This window comes from Artibeus jamaicensis, unplaced genomic scaffold (assembly GCF_021234435.1).
Source record: "Artibeus jamaicensis isolate MK-2021 breed Jamaican fruit bat unplaced genomic scaffold, CSHL_Jam_final contig_464, whole genome shotgun sequence".
Taxonomy (NCBI): Eukaryota; Metazoa; Chordata; class Mammalia; order Chiroptera; family Phyllostomidae; genus Artibeus; species Artibeus jamaicensis.
This window is the reverse complement of record NW_026521842.1, coordinates 17,159,083-17,184,375: the sequence shown is the minus strand read 5'-3', so window position 1 is coordinate 17,184,375 and position 25,293 is coordinate 17,159,083. Positions and strand designations below refer to the sequence as shown.

Here is a 25,293-nt window from a genome sequence, read left to right as displayed (position 1 = left end):
ATCTCTATTTTAGTTCTGCAGGGAACTCCCTGATGCTCAGTCTTCCGAGTTGGTCTCTATTTTTCCAAACTTTAGGCTCCCTTTTGTGACTTGATTCTTGAAGTTGGATTACATTTTTTATGTCATTTGGAAACTTGTGCATGTTTTTGAATTCAGGGCAGCAGCCCGCTGATTCAGGTCAGCTCACAGGATGAGTGTGCTTTTCTTTTCTTCTTTATTTCTCCAATCAGCATACCTTTTCTGTTGGTTATAAAAGTAATTGTAGAAAACCTAGGAATTACAGAAAAGTACCCAGACACACAAAGAAAATAAAATTTTTCTGTAAGCACAGCACCTAGTGATAACTATTAACATTTTGATATGTACCCTTTTTCTTGTGTACAAATGTATATTGATACTTAAGGCGTCAGTGAAACAAGATTGAGATCGGAGACAAACAGTATTTTGCAACATGCCTTTTTCTATTGAAAATGTATCAAGTATCTTTATTTTTAATTACAAAGTATACATAACGTCAAATGTATCATCTTAACCATTTTTAAGGGCACAGTTTAGTGGCATGAAGTACATTTACATTACGTGCAGCTTTTGCTGCCGTCCATCTCCAGAGCTTTTTATTTCCCAAATTCAAATTCTGTACCCATTAAACACTAACTCCCCTTCCCCTCCCTTTTCTCAGTCCCCTATTATTCTGCTTTCTGTCTCTATGACTGACTACTCTAGGTATCTCGTGTAAGTGGAGTCATACAGTATTTGCCTTTTTGTGACATGCTCATTTCACTTAGCATAATGTCCTCAAGGCTCATTCATGTTGTAGCAGGTATCGGAATCTCCTTTTTAAAGGCTGAATAACGTTCCATGGTTTAAACATACACGTTTGGTTTGTTCATCCATCCAAAGACGCTTGGGTTGCTTCCACCCTTTGCCTATTGTACATAGTGCTGTTTTGAATGTGGGTGTATAAATATCTCTGTAACTTCCTGCTGTCAATGCTTTTGGATACATACCCAGAAACAGAATTACTGGTTCATGGGCTATTTCTATTATCAGTTTTTTGAAGAACCACCTGCTGCACCATAAAAATATATCAATATAGCTTTAATTTTTCTTCTAAAAATTCAGTTTTTGATGACTGCCTGGTAGTAGTCTATCAGATGGCTATGTGAAAAAATGAATATTTGGATAGATTTCGGTATTTCGCAAGCACAAAAAATACTATGATAGACTTGAAAGTTTTAAAGTCTTTGTTGCCCATTGTTTAAAATTTACTTGAGGTAAATTATTGAACACCGACTTGCTGGGTTTAAACATTTTTCGAGGTTTGTAATACAGTACATACTGTCAGATTACCCTCCAGAAAAGTTCTACCAATTTACCTTCCCAATGGCAATGGCTGAGATTGTTGGTTTCTGTTGCACCTTGGCATTTGTTGGATTTATCTGTAAGAAAAAATTATTATTTTTTACCTCTTTGATAATTAACATTATTCCAGAGCAGGTTCATTTCTATCTTTTTGGCTGTAGTATTTTAAAGTAAATTAGAGACGTATTGGCATTTTATCCTAGATTCTTCAGCATACATCTCTTAAAAATAGGATGTTTTCTTATATAACTACCATACCAGCATCACACCTATCTTATTGACATGATTGCCTTATTACCCGCTACCCAGTTTATGTTCAGTTCTATGAATTATCTCAAAGTGTTGTTTTAAAGTTGGTTTGCGTGAATCTGGGTTTGGGCTGGGTCCTCTCATTCCATTTGGTGGTTATTTCTGTGACGTGTTCCCACCTCCACCCCACCAAAGCTGTGTTTTAAAGTGTGTTTGTGGCCTGGTCCTTTGTTCATCCTTATATCGAAGTGTGCGGTTTTCACTTTTAGTGTTAAAAGAGCTCTTTATATGTTAAGGCTATTATTTTTTGTCTTATAATTTGTAAACATTTTTCCAGTTTTTAATTTACATTTTAATTTTGTAGATTTTCTTTTTTCAAATAGATATTTTAACCTTTGTATTTTCATCCTCCTCTTTTAGGCTTTGAAAGGCTTTACTCATTCTGAGATCAGGTAGTCATCTCTATTTTTTCTAATTCATTGTGATTTTACTTTTTAACATTTTATTTTCTATCCAGATGAATTTATTGTTATGCACAGTGTAAGTGGGGAATCCATTTACGTTTTCCCAAATAGTTAACCAATTGCTTTAACACTGCTTATTGAATAATCTATCTATTTCTTCCTAGTGATTTGATTTGCTACCTTCGGCATATATTAAAAACATGTATACTTGGGCCTATGTAAGGACTTTCCATTTTATTTGTTGTTTTAACATCACTCTGTCTTAGCTATTGTGGCATTATATTTTAATACCTGACAGTTCACGTCTCTCTGACTTTCAAAATCTTCCTCTTTCTTTGCACATGTGACATTATCACATGATGCAAATTATTTTGTCAGGTTGTCCCCTCTTTCTACTTTCCTTCCCTCAAATCCCTTGAGATTTTACTGGAATCCTACCATTTGTAAAGCTCCTTTCTGGAGAATTTCCATTCTGACTCTTTCTACCCAGGAATATGGGATGTGCCTAAATTCATTCAATTCATTTTGAAGTTATCTTTAGATAAACTTTTTAAATTTAAAAGTTAATTTTGCCATTATTTTTAATGGTATCTTTTCCTGTGGTGTTGTCCAACCTAGTGTTGCTAGTATATGACTATTCGTTTCTGCATTTTCTTTTATATTCTGTCAGTTGCTGAGTTCTTAGTATAGGTTTAGTTTCTTTTGGCTTTTCTTTGTAGGCATTTATGTGGTTTCTAAGACTGATAATTTTGCTCACTTATACTTCTTTTTCTTGTTAGTTGCTTTGTGTACACTTCCCTGTGTTAGTGGTTCTGGAGCGGGTATCCTGTCCCTGTCTAATAACCATGCTCCTAGTGACTCTGCTTGCATAAGGTTGGGTGTTAGTAACCTATCTTCTTAGTTTATTCATCCTTTTTTTTTTTTTTAAGTCAGGAAAGGGGTTGAATTTTTAGCAAATACCTTTTAACCAACCATTGGGATAATTATATGATTTTTTTCTGCCTTCAATTTATTACATTAATTTCCTAATAGTAACAATCTTAGAATTTTTAGAATATACTTAATTGCTTATGCTAGAGTATTTCTTGAAAGTTTTGTTAGAATTGCTTGTTAATATTTTATTTGGGGGGTTTCCATCTATACTCACAAGTTACATTTGTCTGTAGTTTTGTACTATTTTTGTCAGGTTTGGAATTGAGGTTAAGCTAATTTTATACACTCAGTTGCAGTGCTTTCCAGCCTTGGGAACAGACTGTATAACATGGGAATTATCTGCTCCATGAGCACAGGAAAGAGCTCACCCATGAAACCGACTGGGTCTGGCAGATTTCTTTGAAAGAATTCTTTGATGGCTTTTCCAGTATTATGCCCCATAATGACTGGTTTGTTCAACTTTTCTGATTCATCTTGCATCAGTGTTGTTAATTTAAATATTCTGAGAAAATTGTTACACGAGAGTCTCAAATTTATTAGTATAAAGATATTAAATAGCATTCTCATTTAAAAAATGTTTCTTGTTTTTCCACTTAAAATTTTTGGTATTTGTTTTTTTTTCCCATTTTTTTCTTGCCTACCATAAACATTTTATTTTGGTTTTTAATTAATATTTTACAGGACAATGTCTTGGATTTATTTGTCAACTATACCATATTTTCTAAGGATAATTTCCATTTTTGACTTTATTAATGTTTTTCAACTACTTGCCCTTAGATCTGTTATATATATTTGTTTAATCAGTCAGTAAGTCATTTATAGCTTTTGAGTTGAAAGCCTAGTGCATTTATTTTTGTTCTTGTTTAATAATGCAAACTTTTTTTTTAGAGTATAAAGTGAAAATGTGTTTGTTAGTGAAGGTGTGAGACAGAGAGGGGCTTTTCCACAGGCAGAGCAGCCCCCCTGTAGCAGAATTTGCTCTCTTTATTGAGATTTATTTAATAGGGGATGGAAGCATATTCAATAAGGGGGAAAAATATTCAGATTCTTCCGGGAAAAAGAGTCGGGACTTCTTAGAGGAGCTCCATCAGCCATGTTGTGTCCTTATATGGGCTTCCTATTTCTGAGCATGGCATGAGGGGTGTGCTGTCTAGTATGCTAATATATTACAATGAGCATATAATAAGGGTAGGGGTTACTCTTAGGTGAAATTAGTCACAGTGTTGGATTGAGCTGGTCTTTGCTGGTTTTGAGCCGTAAATCCTGTGGGGGGTGGTCTTCCTCCAAAACATTGTTTCTTTGAACTTGATTTTGATTTTATTTCCCCCCTGAGTATTCCATTTTTTTCTTTTAATGAAAACTCCACAAATCTTCAGTGATACACAGCTGAATGAATATTTATATTTGTTCACACTTGTGTAATCACCACTCAGATCAAGACAGAGAAAGTTTCTAAGACCCCAGAAGGATCCCTACTTTTTTTTTTTAATATTTTATTTATTTACCTTGAGAGGAAGGGAAGGAGAGAAGGAGAAAAATATCAATGTATGGTTGCCTCTCATGAGACCCCTGCTGGGAACTTGTCTGCAACCTAGGCATGTGCCCTGACTGGGAATCAAACCGTGATTGTGTGGTTTGCAGGCCTGCGCTCAATCCACTGAGCTACACCAGCCAGGGCCCCCTACGTGCCTTATAATTAATATCCCTTTCTCCCACCCTGAGCTAACCACTATTCTGACTTCTGTCACTATTAATTAGTTTTGCCTATTCTTATATTTCATATTAATGAAATCATATAGTGTGTTTTCTTGTGCCTTGTCAACATCACATCTGTGAGATCCATCCATGTTTTTACATGTAACAATAGTTTTTTATATAGGGGTGTTGTATCCTAGTGTATAAATATACAACGACTTACTTGTCTATTTCGTTGGTGGATATTTGGGTGGTTTACAGTTTGGGGCCATTATGAGCAAAGCTGCTATGAACATACATATAACATGGACTTTAGAGGACACAAATATAATTTCTATTGAGTATATTTATACCCAGGGGCTTTGGTTCCTATGGTAGATGTGTGTTTAACTTCAGTAGACGCCATCAAGCATTTTCTGGTGGTGAACCACTTTCCCGTCTCATACCTTTGGCTGTGTTGTTCTTCTCACTATTCGTAATTACACTTGCGATTTTCCCTTTAAGCGCAGGGTATTTGCAAGGATGTTTTCTAAGTTTCCCAGGATTTCTGTTGTTTGTAGAAGCAGCTACAGCTCCTGCCACTTTTTCTAGCACCAGCCTTAGTGCTTTGAGTGTGTGGTTGGGTTGAGTAGTGAGGTCCTTTGGATGCGAATCTAATGGAAAATGTGGGTTGTAATAGGACTATGGGCTGCTTTTTCTTAGAAAAGCAAATCTTAAAGGATGACAATGGCATAGCTGATGTGTACGTAATATTCCAGCCATGTTTCTTAAAGTCTTCCGTTAGTGCAAGATTGTTTCTGGGGATTGTAAATCTGTCATACAGAGAAGTGGTTATGAATATATAGACTCCGGAGTCAAACTACCTGGGTTTGAGTCCTCATTCCACTAGCTTTGCGATGTGACAGTAACTTAACCTTCTGTTTCCTCTTCTGTAAGATGCTGTTTTGAGATTAAGTGAGCCAACTTGGCACTCATAAGTATATATAAGCAGTAACAGTAGTAGTAGTTACTGTCTCCTTTGGCACTTTTCTTCCCAAGATTGGGAGGTTCAGATTCAGAGATGGACAACCGAGATCCTGTTTCCTAATATAGGACCTGCTTGCCTAAATGGGAAGCAGCCATGAAGTTTTCCAGGACAGAATTCTACTACTGAACACATGCCAAAGCTTTGGGAGTTGTGGAGTGGGGAGTCTGACATTAATGTGGGACATTTCAGCTCCATTGTCTTGGTGCCTGCACCCCTTGGGGAGCTGCTGGGCTGGATGTTTCCAGACTGAGTATCAATAAAGTTACATAGGGTAATGGGTTGCAGCGTGTTAGGTGACTTCTCCGACTGTGGCCTGGTTTTTCTGAAATCACCTTTCCTGGGAAAGGGCCCGATCAGTAGCAGTTGCCCTACCTGGCATTTTTCTGTTCCATGAGACACAGTTCCTTTTTTCATTTGCTCCCTTGTTTTCTCCTGGGTGGACTTGGGAGATGACTGGAAAATGAAGCTGGTGTTTTCTGCCTTCCCCTGGCAGAGGGTTGTTATGGTGGAGGGGTTGACTCAAGTCCTGCAGTTGCATAATGGATAGTTTTGGCTGACTTTCTGTGGGGACATCAACCTGGCTGTGGCTGCAAAAAGGACCTGACCAAAAGAGCTGGTTTGGCTCTTAAAGACAGCTCTATTCATCTCTGTGCAGAAGCCAGACTTTGAGGTTGAATATTGATTTTCAAAAACTATGTTTTAGGGGAATTTTCACACAATCCCTATCATCCAGCTTCTGTAGTTATCAGCACTTTTGACTGTACCTGCCCACTGGATGATCTTTCAAAATCGATAGCAGGTAGGACCCAAGACTCAGTTTTCTTTTGGAGCTCTCCTCTTCTGCAGCTGGCCTCATTAACACTACGGACCTTGGCATGGCCAGATTGTCCTACTTTCAAGGAGGGAAATGTACCTTGAGGTAGATTTAAAATTTTTTTATTTATTTTATTTTTAGACAGAGGGAAAGGGGGAGAAAGAGAGGGAAACATCAGTGTGTGGTTGCCTCTTGCGTGCCCCCTACTGGGGACCTGACCTGCAACCTAGGCATGTGTTCTGACTGGGAATTGAGTTGGTGACCCTCTGGTTTGCAGGCTGGTGCTCAGTCCACTCAGCCACACCAGCAAGGGCTGAAGTAAAAACTTCTTTATTTTAAAATAATTTTCATTTTTTAAAAAACGTTTAAATTTTAAAATAGTTTTTAAAAAGTTACAAGAATAGGACAAAGAACTCCGCCATACCCCTCAACCACCTATTAATATTTTGATTCATTTGCTTTAATGTTGTCTCTAAACATATGTGTATAATAATTTTTTGAATCATTTCAGAGAAAATTATAAACCTTGTACTTCTTTATCCCTAAATATTTGTGTCTATTTCCTAAGAAGAAGAATATTTTCTTACATAACCACCCTACAGTTAACCAAGTGAAGAAATTTAACATTTTTATATTATTATCTAATTCAGATTTTCTAGTTGTTGCAGTCATGTACTTACAATGAATTTCCCCCCTGGTTCAGGATCTCAGTGAAAATTATGCATGCATTTAGTTGTCATGTTTCTCCTTAAATCCGGAATCAGTTTCTCAGCCATTTTTGTCTTTCATGACACTCATTGTTGAAAAGCACAGGCCAGCCTTCTGGAGAATAGCCCCTCATCCTGGCTTTGTCTGATGTTTCTTCATGCTTAGATTCAGGGTATGCAGTGTTTTGCAGGAACACTCAAAAGTGACGTATCCTTCTCAGTGCCTCATGTCAGGCGCACGGCTTTACTTGTTTCATTATTTATGATGTTGATTTTGATCACTTGGTTAAGGTAGTGTCTGCCAGGTTTTTATGCTGTAAAACTGCTGTTTCTGTTTGTAACTAAAGCATCATTTATGGGGAAATACTTTGAGAGTGTAAATACCTGTTCCTCATCACAACTTCACCTACTGGTTTTTGCATTCAGAAATGTTTATTAATGATTTTTGTCTGGATCAGCTATTACTGTGATGGTTGCAATTTCCCCCCCCCCCCCAATTTTATCATTCCTTCCACATTTATTAGTTGGCATACTATAGCAAGGAAGTGCTTTTTCTTTTCCTTTAGGTATGCATATATTATCAGTCTCAACTCACAGATTCTTATTTTGTTCAGTGGATTTTCTTTATTACTGCCATTATTCTGATGCTCGAACTATCCTTGTTTGGCTAGTGGGTGCCTCTTCAAGCTTGCCCCTATATCCTTTTGACATGTCCCCAGCTTATTTTCCAAACATATTCTAATACAGATAGAATTTACTATATGATAAAGGTGGCATTTCAGATCAGAAGAGATAAACAATGGCATTAGGATCATCAGCTAACCCAGACTAGCAGCATTGGTCCCCAGACCTGGAAACATGTCAGAAATGTAAATTCTGAGCCCCTATCCCTGAAACTCTCAGTCTGGGTCTGTGTTTTAACAAACCCTCCAGGGGATTCTGGTAAATGCTTAAGTCTGAGAAACACTGTGCTACCACTTGGGAGAAATAAAGTTAGATACCCTCCTTATACTGACACTTACGGTAGTTCTCTTTATTTAGTTTTTTAAACATTTAACCCTTTAATCAGTCAAGTTTATTTTGGTATATGATGTGGGATAACGAACTAGTTGTTTTTTTATCCTAATACAATAGGTTTACAGTCTCACTATTTTCATTCAAAGGTGTGTCATTAAGATTCTATTATTGTTAGAGAGAGGTGAAAGGAGGGAGAAAGAGAGGGCAAGAAACATCAGTGTGTGGTTGCCTCTTGGCAAACCCCTGTCTGGGGACCTGGCCTGCACCCAGGCATGTGCCCTGACTGGGAATCAAACCAGTGACCCTTTGGTTTGCAGGCCTATGCTTAATCCACTGAGCCACACCAGCCAGGGCTCTTCTCACTGTTCTTTAAAACTTGGCTCTTGAGCCTTCATTTTCCCTGGCAGACGTTATATATACTCATATGCACACATATACACACAGGCATGTAAATATCTATTTCTGTGTCTCTGTATTAAACACTGTGAGTTCATACTGAAACCTCTAATTCCACTCTGCAGTGTTCTTCCTCACCTTTCTTTGTTCCATATGAGAACCCCTACTCTTAACATCATCCATATGATTACTCATTTCCTCAGTTCTACGATGCACAGAAGGCGGTTTGAGAATTGCAGTGCTCATAGCACTGTGATCAATGAAGTAGATTTCGAAAAGCCCCTTGTTTATGCTACTGTCCATTTTCTATATGTCTCTTTTCTTTACACCATGTGTGTCTCCCAGATTAAAAGAAGAAGAGGAAAGCAAACAGCTCCCTATTTCTTTAAAAATCTTACAAGCAGAGGGTTGTTCCCACACTTTATGTTCCAGGAACAGAACAGATAGGCCAGTCAGGAGGGTGCACTGCCTCCCTCGCTCTTCTATGAGGATGGCGAGTGGTGGTGGGTGGGCTGTGCACCTCAAGGAGGCGTGGCCAACAGACAGTGTGTGCATTTATTTCAAAGTAAACACAGCACTGTTTTTCCAGTTTTTCACCTGAAAGATAAACAAAACTACCGATCCTTGGAACTTGAGTCAGAGGGAGAAGAGGGAATGTGAAAAAAATTGTAAAGTTAAAAACAGTTTTAAATTTAAATTTGAAAAATCATTCACTGTTTCTTTATCCAAGGAGGAACAAGGGAGGGCAAGGGAGGAATGTGAAAGGCGGTGTGTGACGATGGGACACAGCTACCAACTTGGAAAGGCCGGGTGGCAGAAATGGCCAGACCAGTCCCGCATAGCCAATTAGTTGTTTGTATGAACCCGATAAACCACAAGACCCAGTTATTTCAGCCTTGAGGAATGCTCACAGGAAATTCCTCAGGAGCTTTCTCTTGTTCCCTGAATTGAAAATATTAATATTTTTCTCATTATAAAAGTAGTATATGCTCCTAAAACTGAAAATATTATTGCTATTTTTCTGATATTCATGATTATTGAAAAAAAAAGGCAAAATATTCTTAGTGCTTTTGTACGTATGAGGCATTGTTTTGTTGAATCGTGATCTATATTAAAATTTATCCAGTACTGCTTCATACCCATGAGATGGATTGTATCACCATCCATCCCCTTTGCCGAGGACATGCTGGCAGACGTTATATAATTTGCCCAAAACCACACAGTAGGTGATGGCAGAATTGGGATTTAAACCAGGCCTTTCTGTCTCAGAGATTTTGCCTGTAATCTCTGCATTTACTGTCTTCTAATGAAGGAGAAGGTTAAAATCACTTGCCATTTGATTTTTCAGAGCTATCCTGTTAATATTTTGTTGTATACCCACTAAGCTTTTTTTTTTGGTATGTAAATCATATATGCAGGTATGTGTGTAGCAACTGTTTTTTTCCAAAGTGGAAACTCACTATACATATTGCTTTGTAACTTGCTTTCTTTTTAACCCAGTTTTTTCCTCTTCAATAAAAGTAGATTATTTTTAATGGCTGCAATAACCTTTTCTATAGGAAAGCACCGTAGTTTAACCAATCTTTTATTCTTGGCCATTTCTATTTCTTCATTACTATAAACAAGACTGTTTTTAAAAAATTGAATTTATTGGGCTAACATTGGTTAATAACATTATATAAGTTTCAGGTGTACAGTTCTACTGTACCTCATCTGTGTATTGCACTGTGTGCTCACCACCCAAAGCCTAGTCTCCTTCTGTCACCATGGATTTGACCCCTCTATCCTCTTCATCCTCCCCTTCTCCCATGTCTCCTCTGGTAACCACCATACTGTTATCTGTGTCTTTAAGATTGTTAGTTTCATTTGTTCATTTGTTGCTTTTTGTTTTGTATCTCACATATGAGTGAAATCATATGGTTCTTGTCCTTTACTGTCTGACTTATTTTACTTAGCATGATACTCTCAAGATCCATCCATGTTGTTGCAAATGGCAATAATTTGTCATTTCCTTTTGTTGCTGAATAGTCTTCCATTGTGTATAGGTACGTCTGTATCCATCATTGGTTTAAGGACACTGAGGTTGTTTCTTTATGAATAAGTGTTTTGAAATCTTTCAGGCTGATACCCAAAACAGGGATTGCTGGGTCATATGGTAGCTCTCTTCTTAATTTTTTTTAGGAAACTCCATACTATTTTTCATAGCAGCTGGACCAATTTACATTCCCATCAGCAGTGTTCAAGGATTCCCTTTTCTTCACATCCCCTCCACCAGTTTTTTGTCTCATGGGAACGGCCATCCTAACAGGTGTGAAGCGGTATCTCCTTGTGGTGTTGATTTGCATTTCCCTTAGAGCTAGTGTAGGTGAGTACTTTTTTACTTACCCCTTGGCCATCTGTATATCTTGGAAAGTGTCAGGTCCTGTGATCATTTTTTAATTGGATTTTTTGTTTTATTGTTGTTGAGTTATATGAATTCTTTACATATTTTGAGTATTAGCCCCTTATCAGAGGTATCGTGTACAAATATCTTCTCCCATTCAGTTGGTTTCCTTTTTGTTTTGTTGATGGTTTCCTTTGCTGTGCAGAAGCTTTTTAGTTGGATTTGGTCCCATTCATTTATTTTTGCTTTACTTTCCTTGCTTTGGGGGTTAAGTTCTCAAAAATCCCTTTGAGACCAAGGTCCTTAAGTTTATAAGCAAGACTAGACTTTTTGGTAAATTTTTGTAAATATATCTTTGTACTCTTTATCTTTTTACGGTAGTAAATTTTTAGGAATGCAATTGCTTGGTCAAAAGGCAGGCCTGTTTCAAGTGTTTTGATGCCTGTGGCCTGGGTCTACTGCAAAGACTGGTGTACCTGGTCCCCTCCCCTCAGTGGCACTGGGCATTGTCAGCCTTTTAACTCTGCTGGTCTTTCTGTTTAGATGCGAAGAGTGATTTCTCTTTGTTATTTTTTAATTTGCATCTTTTTTCTTTTCTCCTCCTCCTTTTCTTTTTGAGAAACTTCAAAGTACATTTTGCCCTCGTTGCCCTGTTGCAATTGCTTGTGTGAAGGTCACCAGTCACTTCCATGGTGCTACATCCAGTGGTCAGTTTTCATCCTTAGAGACCTGGTGCAAGGAATTGATCCCTCCCTGACTTTGTTTTTTCACTTGGTTTTCAGGACACCACACCCTACTGGTTTTCTGTCTATCTTCCTGGTCACACTTTTTCAGTCTCCTTTGCTGGTTTCCTCCTTGCCAGTCTGGAAACACTGGAAATCCCAAATTAGTGTAATCCTGTATCTACTTGTTTTGTACCCCTTTCTTTCATCATCTAATCTGGCATTGAGGCAGGTTAGTTAGAAGCTAGGAAAATTCCTTGACAAGTAGGATGGGGAAACTGAGACAGATAGTTAAATAGATGGCTGAGCAATTTACAGCCAGCTAATAAATCACAAGATCTTGTCTTCCCTAATCAAGCACATTCAGCAGGAAATGGTTTACATGTTCCAGACCCTGCCAGGAGCAGACCTGCCTTGGTCCTGGTCCCTTTCCTGTGACATTCTTTGAAGGCAAAACTGACCAGAGAATGACCCTGATCCCTTCTGGTGCATCAGCGTATCAAAGGATACAGCTGATTGGATATTCTGATTGAGACCTTCCCTAAAATTCTCACCTTCAGAAAACAGATAAAAACCCTTAAGACAAAGGACTCAGTGCATGGGTCCCGTGAGCATGCCCATGCCTCTCCCCCACTTCTTTCCTTAGGCATGTATGTTTTGCCTTCTTTCTCCTGATCTTCAAAGCTTCCCAGGAGACTTGCAACCAGGGGGGCAGCAAGCAGTGGCAGCTTGTCCTGGGCTCACCCCCTGCACCTGTCTCTAAGGGCCCTCTTTTTGCCTCTGAAACTTGTTTCCTGAGTCCATGCAGCCCAGCTGGCTCACTTCTTCTGCCTCCGTGACTCTCTTTCTGTAGGGCTGAGGCAGCCTCGCTTAGACTTAACTCTTTTCCTTACATTTCCAAAGGGCCAAGGCAGCTGTCTCAGTTCACTCCTGTTGCTGTAATCTTGACTTCCTTGGTTTCACTGTCCCCAGCTTTAATAAGTGTCCTGTCAAAAATCACTTGGACTTGTGTCATGAAATCTTTCCTGCACAGAGTCAAGAGCATACACATTTCAGACTGTGCTGGAGTAGACCAGCCGGGTTTCTTTGTGGTGACAGTACTGGTTTCTTTGTGGTGACAGTATCATGAGCATAAAATTGGTTTGTACACTTAATCACTCACAGCTTGAGCCTGGCTCCCTGGCTTCCTCCGTCTCAGGCAGTGGGGATTCTCTGTTGCTCAGACTAAAAACTTGGGTGTCCTCCTTGATGTCACTCCTGTTATATCTCACATCAGGTCTGTCAGCCAGTCCTGCCCGTATTACCTCCAATATGTATTTGAGGATCTGACTGCTTCTTACCATGACTGCTCCTATTTCTGGTGTTCATGTCACTGTCACTTCACAAAAGCTAGAGGCAGTGGCCCCCTAGATGGCCTCCCTGCATCTGTCTTTGTCTCAGTACAGGACACTTTTGAAAGAGCAGCTAGGATAATCCAAACTGTAAGTTAGATCTTATCGCTTCTCCAATGGTTTCCCATTGTACTGAGATTAAAATTAATGTCCTTCCCTAATCAGCCTAAAAGACCCTCCCTTTTCTTCATGTCACTTCTCTGTGACCTCATCTCCTTCCCTCTCCCAGCCCCTTCTGGCCACAGGCCTCCTAATTGTTCCTCCACCCACAGCTGCTCTTGCCTCAGAGCCTTTGCACTGGCCTTAACCTTCTCCCTAAAAGACCCTTCCTCATGTGTCCTTATGGTTTGCTTCTTCACCTCCTTCCAGTCTACCCAGATGTCACCTCAGTGAGGCCTTCCTTGACCGGGCTGCCCTTTAAAACAGTGTACAAGCCAGTGCTTTTTGAAAAATTTACTGAGTTGTGCAACATCACCATGAACTTTCCTATCACCCCAATAAGACCCTTTGCCCCCATTTATAGTTCATTCCTGTTCCCACCCCCAGCCTCTGGCAACCACTCATCTGCTTTCTGTCTCTGTGTATTTGCCTTTTGTGGTCATTTCATACAAATGGAACCATACAGTGTATGGCCTTGACCAAACTATCTTAATTGTGACTCCTCCCTATACAATATTTCCTATTTTCTTTCCCTGATAGATATGCTTTTTTTAAAAAGCAATATCCTCAATAATTCTACTTATTTTGTTGATTGATCTCACTCATTGTCCTCCGTAACAAGAATGTAAGCTACATGGGGGCAGGTGTTGTTTGATTTTTGTTCACTCATGTACATTCCTCCACCCCTGCGCTGGGAACACATAGAAGACGCTAGTATATAATATAATAATATACAAAAATAATGTAAAATAATATAAGTGGTATGTTATGTGTATTACATTGACTTAGATGAGTGAGGATGAACGTCTTTCAGGTTAGGAGTTAGGTTTCTGTGGCTAGTGTCACGGCTCACCTCTGAGGCAGAGCTGGGACCAAGTGCTGGGTGGCCACTCGGGGAAGTCCCCAGGCCACATCTGTCCCAGCCTCCAAATGTCAGCTTTTGTTCCACTTTACCCCATCCTATTGCAGTTATATCAGTGACTACTGTTTTCCTGATTGGCACCAGATGCCAGGCGCTGGGATTTAAACCATCTTTAAGAGTCTCTGAAAAGCTGCCTGTCTGTTGCTTTCCATCACCCTGCACCTCAGGCAGATATGGCCAAGCCAGAGCCTCAAGGAATTCCTGAAGAAGCCCAAAGCCACCCCCTCCCCCGAGCCCCCTCCCCAGCTTCTCAAAGTTATAGCAGGACCCAGTTCTCGGCTTTAGTATCAGTGGAGAGCTGTTTGAAAGAAAAGGTCCTTTTAGCCAGGAGCCTCAAAAGTAAACACACAGGCCCCTGCAACGAATCTTAGAACAAACCTGCTTTCTGTGTCACTGGCTGAGAGGCGGCCTTGTGAAATGTTACTTGAAGAAAGAAGAAAAGCTTTCTGTCAGGATCCCGTTCCCGTACGTGGCCGCCTCTGTGTAGCCTGGGGTTTACTGCTGTTTCTAGAGTATGCCATGAATGTATTGGCTTTGGAAGGTGGTCAGCCTCATGGGAATACGTATTTTAGCAAAGAGTGATTCCACTCTTCCAAACGTGATTGTAGGTATATTATGGCATTTTGCATTTTAGTCCGTTGTAGGTGGTCAAGACATTTTTTCCCTCTTTTTTATTTTTATTTTTTTAGGTGTAAGAATTTCTCACCGTTAAACCAGAGTTTTGTGTGAGAGGAGCTTTGTGTCTTCTCTATACGGCATTTTCTCAGGCTTGTGAGACCCTGCCTGAGCAGGGGATGGGTATGAAGTTCATTTCCCAGCATTGCACAGTGAGTGCCCTTTGAGCCCTGGGCTAGGTGCTGAGGTGCAGTGGTGAACCACACTGACCCGCCTGGAATTCAGGATGCAGAGAGGAGGGCGGACCGACATTGAACAGATAACTGGTGCCGATTGCTCCTGTTGTGACAGATAGGACGGAGGAAAGTGCAGGATCCTCTGGGAACTTATTGCTGGGGACTTAATTTTGCCAGAGCGGGGGCATGTTGAGGAAGGCTTGCTGGAGGAAGTGACACCCCAGAAGGGTGAGAAGGGCCAGGCCAGCAGGAGAAAAGCATCCCAGACTGAGGGAACAGCATGGGGAAGCTTTGAGGTAGGAACAAGCTTGGTGTGGGCAGGTCACACAAAGAAGCCCCTTTGTGTGTCACACCGCAGTTCAGGTGAGTGACAAAGTTGCCCAAGGTTATGACCAAATAGTGGCAGGGAGGAGGTGCCCAAGCAGTGCTGTCCACATACGTAATTTCAAATTTTGTGGTAGCCACATTTTAAAAAATAAAAACAAAGCACATGAAATTAATTTTAATAATAGATTTACTTAGCCCAGTATATCCAAAACGTTATCATTCTACTATATAATAAATATAAAAAATAACAAGCTACTTTGCATTCATATATCTTTTTATGTCAGGTCTTTGAAGACTTGGTGTGTCACTTACACTCATAGCAATCTCAGTTTGGACTGGCCACATGCCCAGTGGCCGTGTGAGACCCACATTGGACGATGTAGGTCTCAGAGGTTGTTACTCAGGGAAGACTTGGGAAAGTTTTCTTCCAAATTGGGTTATTGTTAATGTAGGACTGTACTGTTTGTACATTTCTAGAAACTTCTTCCATTCCTCTTAAGCCTGTCTCACATAGGTGTCCTGCCATTTCTTCTAGGATCTGCACTGTTTCTAATCAGCCACGTAACATTCAGCTTTTTAAATGACAGCTGTTATAGGCATGAAATGGTGGCCTTGCACAGAGCTCAGAATTGGTAATAGGAGAATGAGACCATTGTCTGGGTATGAGCTGTTTCCTTCTCCTTGTCAAATCCCCCCCCCCCCAAAAAAAAACCCCCAAACCCTGAAACATTTCACATCCGACGTGTGGGCCTGCACTTTGCTCCAGTTATTTGAGTGGCTCCCGCCTGATTGCCCATCACAGTCTCCCAGCTTCTCCCGGGGGAGACGCTGTGGCTGCTGGAATCATATTAAGATCAAACCTCATTTATCTCATTTGAGTGTTTTATTTTCCCTTTTCCTTTGGTCTTCCAGGATTCTAGGAATATTTTTCTTAGAGTAGGAGGCTTAATCTTGTAAGAGTGGTATGTTGGGAGGGAGCGAGATCCTGGCCTCGAGTAAGAACGCCACAATTACAGGAGCGGTACAGTTAGTACTCCTGTTAGGTACGGAGAGGGACGGGATTTTCCCCTGAGAGTCAGGCCCGGCCTGGGTGAAGGGTGCTGTTTATTACTTACAGGACAGCAAGGCACCTGTTTCTCAGAATATGATGTCTGCATCTTCCCTCCTTCTTTTTCTTTCTCCCTCAATTAATGTTTATTTGCACATGTATCAATGAGTTCATTCTCTTGGAGGGGGCATAAGAAGTAAAGGCCGAATTCACCTTGAACATGCCCCTCCATCCTAAAACTTTCCTCAGTGGATCGTTGCTTCAGTATATATTTTAAAAGATTCGTGGAATAAATTAAATGAAAAATGAAAGGGTCCAACTCCTGGGTCTAGGCTGAAGCCAGTGTTGCACACGTACCTTATATGTGTGTATTTGTGTTAGTGTTTGCAGGTACAGTGACTTCCTACAGAGTTGTCCACCATGAGCTATGTCATGGTGAACGATTTGGCATGTGCACAAGGTGTCAAAGTTTACCTTTCTGTATTTTAATTTCTTATAACAAGCATGTTATTATTTTTTTTAAATTAAGTTAATATTATTGATTGCCCCATATAGCATACATGGGACGAAAGTTTAAAACTTAATTATGGAAAATTTCAAATATAAATAAAAATGGAACAGAGTAATGAACTATCCTGTACCATTATCCACTTTTAATAGTGATCAGCATCTGTACAGTTGTCTTTCATCTTTATCTCCCACTTTTTGGGGGTATATTTGAAAGCCCATCTTAGACATCATGTCATTTCACTTGTGAATGCCTATGTATACAGGTATAACTAAGAAAATTAAGAAAAAAATCATCCACTATGCAGATAATTGAAATTAAAAAATAAAACTATTACTTATTTCATATCTTACTCTTCAAAGAGAATGTATTGTTTTTCCCTGATTCATTTATTTCCTTGCCTCTTTACCTGTTTTTACAGGGTTTTAAAATAGAGTACATTCTGTAACTTCATGTTCTTTTTTTTAAAACTCAACATGGTAGTATGATTAATTTTACACCTTCTCATATACTCATCATAATCATTAGTCCAAATCTTAATGTGGCTTATTAAGCCACATCAATTGTAATTTTTGAAAGCCAGTTTTTAAAGGCAATTTTTTAAAAAGAGAAGAATCTTAACCATAAAAATTCTCTCTTAGCTGAGCTCCTACATTTTGCTGTTCAAAGACCATTTAAAAGGAGGTTTGTTCATTGAAAGCCTGCCTCTGTCCTGTTTATAAACATGGCTTTTGATCCAGGGAGAGGCGGCTGGCTCTTGAGGTTCCCTGAGGGCGCACGGAATGGATGAAGTGTTGTAGTGGGCCCATCGAGGAATAGCTGTTAGTGGGTGATGAGGACGTCCTCTCCCATGGGGAAGAGGACCTCTAGTGACAAGGCGGCAGCAAGTGATGTGAACTGACGGTTTATTCTTAAGATTTAACTTTCCCAGATCTGTATTTATTTTCCCTAAATTACTTTAAAATTTTTGAAAAACATTCTACAGCTTGACAAACTGAGATTTACCAAGACAGATGAAGCCTTTTGTGTCCTGTGTTAAAGGGACTCTGCATTTGCTCAAGAGAGACTCTTTCTCTCTAATGTACTGGTACCTTATTAGGTGGGTGACTATGATGGATAGCCAATTCTGAAGTGTGCATGCTTGCACACTTTTTTTCTTTTATAAAGTAAAAACGTGGGTAGCTGGATGGGCCTTGGTTATATAGATCATTGGGACCCTGAATCAAGAGAAATAAGGATGTTGATGATGGACCAGTCCATCATCTACTATAATGAAGATGCACGTGCCTAATCTCTCCTCTCTCTTCCCTGTGGTGTGAGGGAGTTGCGTCTCTCCCCCATGAGGAAGGGCAGGCTCTGTCCATGCTTTGGAGCCCATTCTTTCTTGCCTTTTCAGGAATTCTTCCTTATTTTCCAACTGCCTTTTTGATTGTTCTTCTCAGTCTTCTTTGCCAGGTCATCTTTGTCTGTTTGACTAATAACTGTGAAAGTTTTTTTTATTGTATTTTTTTCCATTACCATTTAGTTCCCTTGTATACCCTACCTCCCCACCCCCTGAAATCACCACACCATTGTCCATAAGTCCTTTTTCCCTTTTTGCTCAATCTCTCCACCCCTCCCTTAAACTGTCATCCTGTTCTCTATGAGTCTGTCTCTATTTTGCTTGTTACTTCAGTTTGCTCATTGGATTCCACATATGAGTGAAATCATATGGTATTTTTCTTTCTCTGACTAGTTTATTTCCCTTAACATAATGTTCTCTAGGTCCATCCAAACTGTCATAAAGGATAAAATTTTTCTTCTTTTGTACAGCTGAGTAATATTCTCTTGTAAATGTTCCATAGTTGTTTTATCCACTCATCTATTGATGGACACTTGGGCTGCTTCATATCTTGGCAATTGTAAATATGCTGCAGTGAACATGGGGTGCTTATGTTCTTTTGAATTAGTGTTTTGGGTTCCTTCAGATATATATTTCCAGAAGTGGGATTGCTGGGTCAAAAGGCAGACCCACTTCTAATTTTTTGAGATAACGTCATACTACTTTCCATGGTGGCTGCACCAATCTACATTCCCAGCGGCAGTGCAAAAGGATTCTCCTTTCTCCACATCCTCGCCAGCACTTGTTGTTTGTTGATTTATTGATGATAGCTGTTCTGACAGGTGTGAGATGATATCTTATTGTGGTTTTAGTTTGCATTTTTCTGATGATTAGTGACGTTGAGCATCTTTGCATATGTCTATTGGCCATCTGTATGCCCTCTTTAGTGAAGTATCTATTCAGGTCCTTTGCACATTATTTAATCAGGTTTTTTGTTTTTTTTTGGTGTTGAGTTTTATAAGTTCTTTATAAACTTTGGGTATTAACCTGTTACCAGATGTATTGGCGAATATGTTCTCCCATTATGTGGGTTGTCTTTTTATTTTGTTGATGTATTCCTTTGCAGTGCAAAAACTTTTTAGTTTGATGTAGTTCCGTTTATTTATTTTTTCTTTTGTTTCCCTTGCCTGGGGAGATGTATCTTATAAAATATTGCTATAAGCTATGTCTGAGAATTTGCTGCCTATGTTTTTCTTCTACGATTTTTATGTTTTTGGGTTTAACATTTGAGTCTTTGATCCATTGTGAATTTATTCTTGTGTATAGTGTAAGAAGGTGGTCTAGTTTCATTTTTATGCATATATCCAATTTTCACAATACCATTTATTGAATAAACTATTTTTAGCCCATTGTATGTGTTTGCTTTCTCTGTCAAATATGAATTAACTATAAAGGCATGGGTTTATTTCTGTGCTCTTTATTTTATTTCATTGATTTATGTGTCTCTTTTTTATGTCAGTACGATGCTATTTTGATTACTACGACCTTATAGTATAGTTAAATAGTGTGATTCCTCCAACTTTGTTCTTCTTTCTCAGGATTGCTGTTGCTGAGCAGGGCCTTTTGTGGTTCCATGTAAATTTTTGAAATATTCCTTCTAGTTCTGTGAAATATGTCATTACAATCTTAATAGGAATTGCATTGAATCTATAGATTGCTTTGGGTGGTATGGACATTTTAATGATGTTAATTCCTCCTATCCATGAATGTAGGCTATGCTTCCACTTATTTGTATCTTCTTTAGTTCCTTCTTCAGTGTCTTACAATTTTCCAAGTACAAGTCTTTTACATCCTTGCTTAGGTTCATTCCTAGGTATTTTATTCTTTTTGAAGCAATTGTAAATGAGATTGTTTTCTTGATTTCCCTTTCTGTTAGTTTATTATCAGCATATAAAAATGCAACTGATTTCTGGATATTAATTTTGTATACTGCTGTTTTGCTGAATTCAATGATCAGTTCTGGTAGTTTCTTGATGGAATATTTGGGATTCCCTATGTACAGTATCATGTCATCTGCAAATATTGACAGTTTTACTTCTTCCTTTCCAATTTGGATGCCTTTTATTTCTCCTACTTGTCTGATTGCTATGGCTAGAACTTCCAGTCCTAGTATGTTGAATAAGGGAGGTGAAAATGGACATCCCTCTCTTGTCGTTGATCTAAAGGGGATCCCTTGTAGTTTTTGTCCAAGAGTTTTCTAGCATCCCATTGTCTTCTGTGATTGTATTCCCATTTATATCTCCTCTTTATGCAGAACCACCATGTGCAGGTGACCCACAGATTTGAAACTCCAGCTTTGACCTTTCCTTTGAGTTCCAAACCCACATACCTAACTACTGTCTTGCTCTCTCCTAATGGATGTCAAAAATTCCTCAAAGTCAACATGCCTAAATATAAATTCATCCCTTCTTCCCCAGACTTGGTTCTCTTTCAGGGTTCTATATTTCGATGCAGAGATCTTGCCTTTGTCTAGTTAAGTAAGTTAGAAACCCAGGATTCATCTTTGATACCCCGACCCCGCTTGCCCACCCCCTTTGCTAATTTATTTTCAGGTTCTCTTGGTTTTTACTTTTGCAAGTCTGCTAATTTCTATCATCCCTATCTCTATTGACCTGGTCCTTTCTTGTGGCTTCCTGTCTGCTACGCCTTCATCTACCCTTGCTTTTGTCTGTTCTACAAGTACAAAGTAAATCTTTTCATTCCTTGATTAAAACCCCTTAACAACCATGCTAGGGTTTGTAAGGTAGAAAAACACTCTTCAACATGGCAGACCCACAAGGCACTACCCTGGCTACCATATAGATATCCTACCCAATTTGGATCACTTTCCTTTTGAGTCCCACTCATCTCTGTTCAGTTTCCTGGAAGCATCCAGCTCATTGTGCCACAGTGCCTTTGCACATGGTATTTCCTCTGCCTGGAGTGGTCTTCCTCCCCACTACCTCCCTTCCCCAAGCCTGCTAGTTGTCTGCCTGAAGCTTCAGATCCCAGTGGAGTAGTCAGTTCCTCAGGAAACTTTTCCTGATGCCATAAACAGGTCAGTTTTCCAGCTGCTTATAGGACTACAGATCTCTTACATGCAATCTGTTTTATAGCTGTCAGTTTACATTTTCTTGTGAGATGGTTTACTTAGCTCTCTTTCTCCTAAAAGCAGAGACTATGTCTGTATTCATTTCATTATAATCCAGCATTTAGCACAGTGTCAGGCACACAGTAGGCATCCAGAAAATGCTTTTTGTATAAATGAACAGGGAAGAAAGAGAAAAAGAAAGGTTTACAGCCTGACTTTGTAAAATGAAGCTATCCGCTCTGGAAGAGTTAATGCAACCCTCAGTAGGCCCAACTTGACTTTGGATGATTAATGGTGGACCTCCCGCAGCAGCACACGGAAGAGGCTTCAATGCCAAGGTAGACTCTTCCTTAGACCCTGTGTTCTGGGAGAACTTGCCAATGTGGGGGACTCTGTGAGTGATGGGGGCAGAGGGAGTTGAGGTGAAGCAGAATCCACATTGGTACTCCAACAAGCATTCCAGCATTTACCACCTGATGCTGGGTAGAAAAGACTTTCTCTTGTTAGGCTCTGGGTAAGGTCGGAAGCCAAAAAGGCATCGTAACAGTAAATCCTGGAAGCCTCAGGCTTCCTTTACTGCAAAGGGAATGTGAACGAATGTTCTCTTTAAACCTGGAGTAGACCCCAGCCTATGTGTGTCTGAGTTATGGGGAACCGGGAATGGAAAAGAGACTGTTTACTCTCTGCCCTCTTGGAATTTCCTCCGGTTTCATTCCTCTGTGCACCAGTGTTTCACAGCTACGTGTAGAATGAACACTCACCTGTTAGTGAATGCCCTGCTTATTTTCACTTTCTTCTGATGGACCTATGGGATTGAGACCAGGGAGGCAGGGAGGAGGTTGGTTTGTTCCACCGAGCAGCTCTGTTAAGGCCATATCAATCACATCTTCGTCAGGCTTCCAAGACTCTTGACCTAAGAGTACTTGGTCTCTCTCAGAAGTACTGTACTTTTGTGTCTTGTTTTATATTTCTCAAATTTCCAGGTAAATCCTTACACTTGACTTTTGAGTAAGGAAGAAAAAGGGGATTTTTTTTCTTTTAATAGGTGTAGGTGTGTACACGCATGTACCTTTTGGTAATGTGGGAGTGGGGAGGGGCAACGATGACCAAAGATTCTAAAGTAGAAGGTTTTTTCATTCACTACCGTGAAACTGTCCAGGCAGGAGTTCTGGATTTCATAACTGAATTGCATTATTACAGTGGCGCAGTTTGGCAGTCTGGGTTTACATAGTTTTTTTCTTTTGTTGGAACAAGGAAGGCAACATCCATGCGTCATTTATCTATACTTATTAATACCATATGCAAAAAAAGAAAACCATGAAAAAGTCCACATCTAGAAAGGAGAAAAGTAATTCTTTGAAAAATATTACTAATTCTTATTGCATGTAATAGCTCTTGCCAGTAGGAAATTATTAACCTGAAGCCACTAGCAAATGTGAGGCTTTGAAGTCAGGAAAAATAAGAGTAATTCCCTGAGCATCTTGGCTGGTATATTTTCTGCCCTTTTATATTTCAAACTTTATAAGTACTGTTGAATTCTTGTAAGTTTTTTAGTTAGTTTAAGTCACTGTTTGTGCCTTAGGTGTGCTGGCCTAAAAAAAAAACTATTGTAGGCAATGTCAAGTGTACAAAAAAGTGGAAAGGGGGTGTGGGTGGCTCAGGGGAAATATGTGGGGCAACTGAAATTGAACAACAACAAAAAGTGGAAGGAATGGCCCATGAACCCCTATGTGCCTGCCACCAGCTCCACAGCCGTGTGAGGAATGGCTGTTTCTGGTTCATCTCACTGGATTATTTTCACGTGAATCACAGACACATTTCATCTACAATATTTTATTTAACTAAATTAATTAGTTAATTATTTTTTTGTCTGACAGGACAGCTTTGTTTATTCTCAATCATGGGTCTAATAGAAAAAGAACTTTAATCTAGAGTAGCATACAAAAAAAAGATTCTCAAACAGAAAACCACAGATTGTGTCATACAGTACCCTTTCATTCAGTGCATGAAGTAAATTACAATGGCATCTCTCTTTCTAAGTCTGTCTTCTCCAGACATATTTAAAAGTTAGTTTCACTGAAATTTACAGTACAGACAAAGACTAGAGGAAAACTGTTGATAGGTATCAGCCCATGTGGCCCTCGTTAAAAAAAGACTGCTCTTCAGAACCATAGAAATGAAGATCACATGGAGGGTTAGCAACAGGGAAGTGGGAGGAGGAGAAGGGGAGAGAAGGTACAGAAAATAAGTAGCATATACAGTAGGTAGAAAATAGATAGGGGGGAGGGCAAGAATAGTACGGGAGATATAGAATCTAAAGAACTTGAAACACGTGGTCATAAACTAAAGGGGGGGAACTGTGGGGGAGGGATGTACAGGGTGGAGGGGAATGAAGGGAATAGAACAACTGTAATGGCATAATCAATAAAATATATTAAAAAAAAAGACTGCCCTCTCTGAGTCTAGATACATTTTGTTAAGGCCTCTTTCATAAAGGGGGACTCTTCGGCAACCTGTTGACATGCTAATAATAGCACAGTTGGCACTACTGTTAGGGCGTATGCAGCCAGGTGGGTTCCATGTCCGCAGCTATCTACAGGTATTTCAGTGTGCATCTCTAAAAGAAAAGGACTCTTATGAACCACAACACCAGTTTCATACCTATAAAACTTAATGGTAATTATTTTAATGTCATCAAATATTTAGTCAGTTTTTACATTTCCCCAATTATCTTTCAGTTTCATTTTGTTTTGTTTCCCCTACCATTGGTGTATTTGAGTCAGGATCCAAACAAGATTGATCTGTCTCCTATGGTTCTTTTAACTGATGGATTCTTCTTTTTTAACCCCTTGAGATTTGTTATTGCGGGAACTAGACAGTTTGTCCTGTAGTTTCCCACATTTTAGGTTTTACTGAATTGTGGGTAAACATATTCCTCTGTCTCTCTGTGTTTCCTATACACTCATGGGTAGATCTAGAGGCTTGATCTGATTTGGGTTCTCTTTCTCTCCTTTTTTCCTTTTTGATGAGGTGGTGTGTGATTTCGTCAGGAGATACTTAATATCTCTTTGTCTCTCTTGGTATGCCAGCTTTTGAAGGGATCTCCTGGCATGGTCCTTAAGATTTTCCAAATTCTTTTCCCCTGGATTCTAATGTCCATCCAGCCCTACCCTGTCTGTTGACCTCCATAAAGCAGCATTGCACTGTATTGATTACCACTGGGTGCTTTGAACAGAACAGAGGGGCACAGTCCCATAACCAAAGAAGAGTGTTTGCTGATTGCTGAAGTTAGCATGAGCTCAGGACTTTGGCTTTCTTGGTGGAACTAAGCTCTCTTGCCAGCGGAATATTTTCATTATATATGTTCCATTTGGTTGTAATTGAATCTGACTTCCTCTAGCCATGCTCTAAGTTTGCTCTTTTTTCTGCCCCTGCCTATGATTTTCTCAAATCTTTGATTCCTAGAGACTGGTGGGCCTGTAAGGCCTGGCTGGTGTGCTTGTGGGAGGCATGGCTTTTTACTAACATGTAATAGGAAGGAAACCAAGGTAGAGTCTCCCTTGGGAGCCCTATTTCTGGAAGACACTGCCATTGCCTTGGCCCAAGCCACCATCTGCTCCTACTTGGAATATTGCAGTGATCTCCTACCTGGTCTTGTCTGCTTCAGCCTTTGCTTCTCTTGCAGCTGGAGTGATTGTATTACTATGGGAGCCACGTCCCTCCCTTGCTCAAAACCCTCTAATGGGCTCCGATCTCACACAGAGTGAACATCACAGACCTTGGCAGGGCCGAGGTCTTCCTTGTGGGCTCTAATTACTGACTGTCCTCGCCTGCTGTTCCTCTCTTCCTTTGTTCCCTCCAGCCATT

At 39.7% G+C, this 25,293-nt stretch overlaps 1 protein-coding gene across 4 annotated transcripts in view; it reads left to right on the top strand.

The window, feature by feature from the left end:
* The window catches only part of WWP2 (WW domain containing E3 ubiquitin protein ligase 2), a 150,792-nt gene that overhangs the window by 34,969 nt on the left and 90,530 nt on the right, over positions 1-25,293 (top strand). The window lies entirely within an intron of this gene.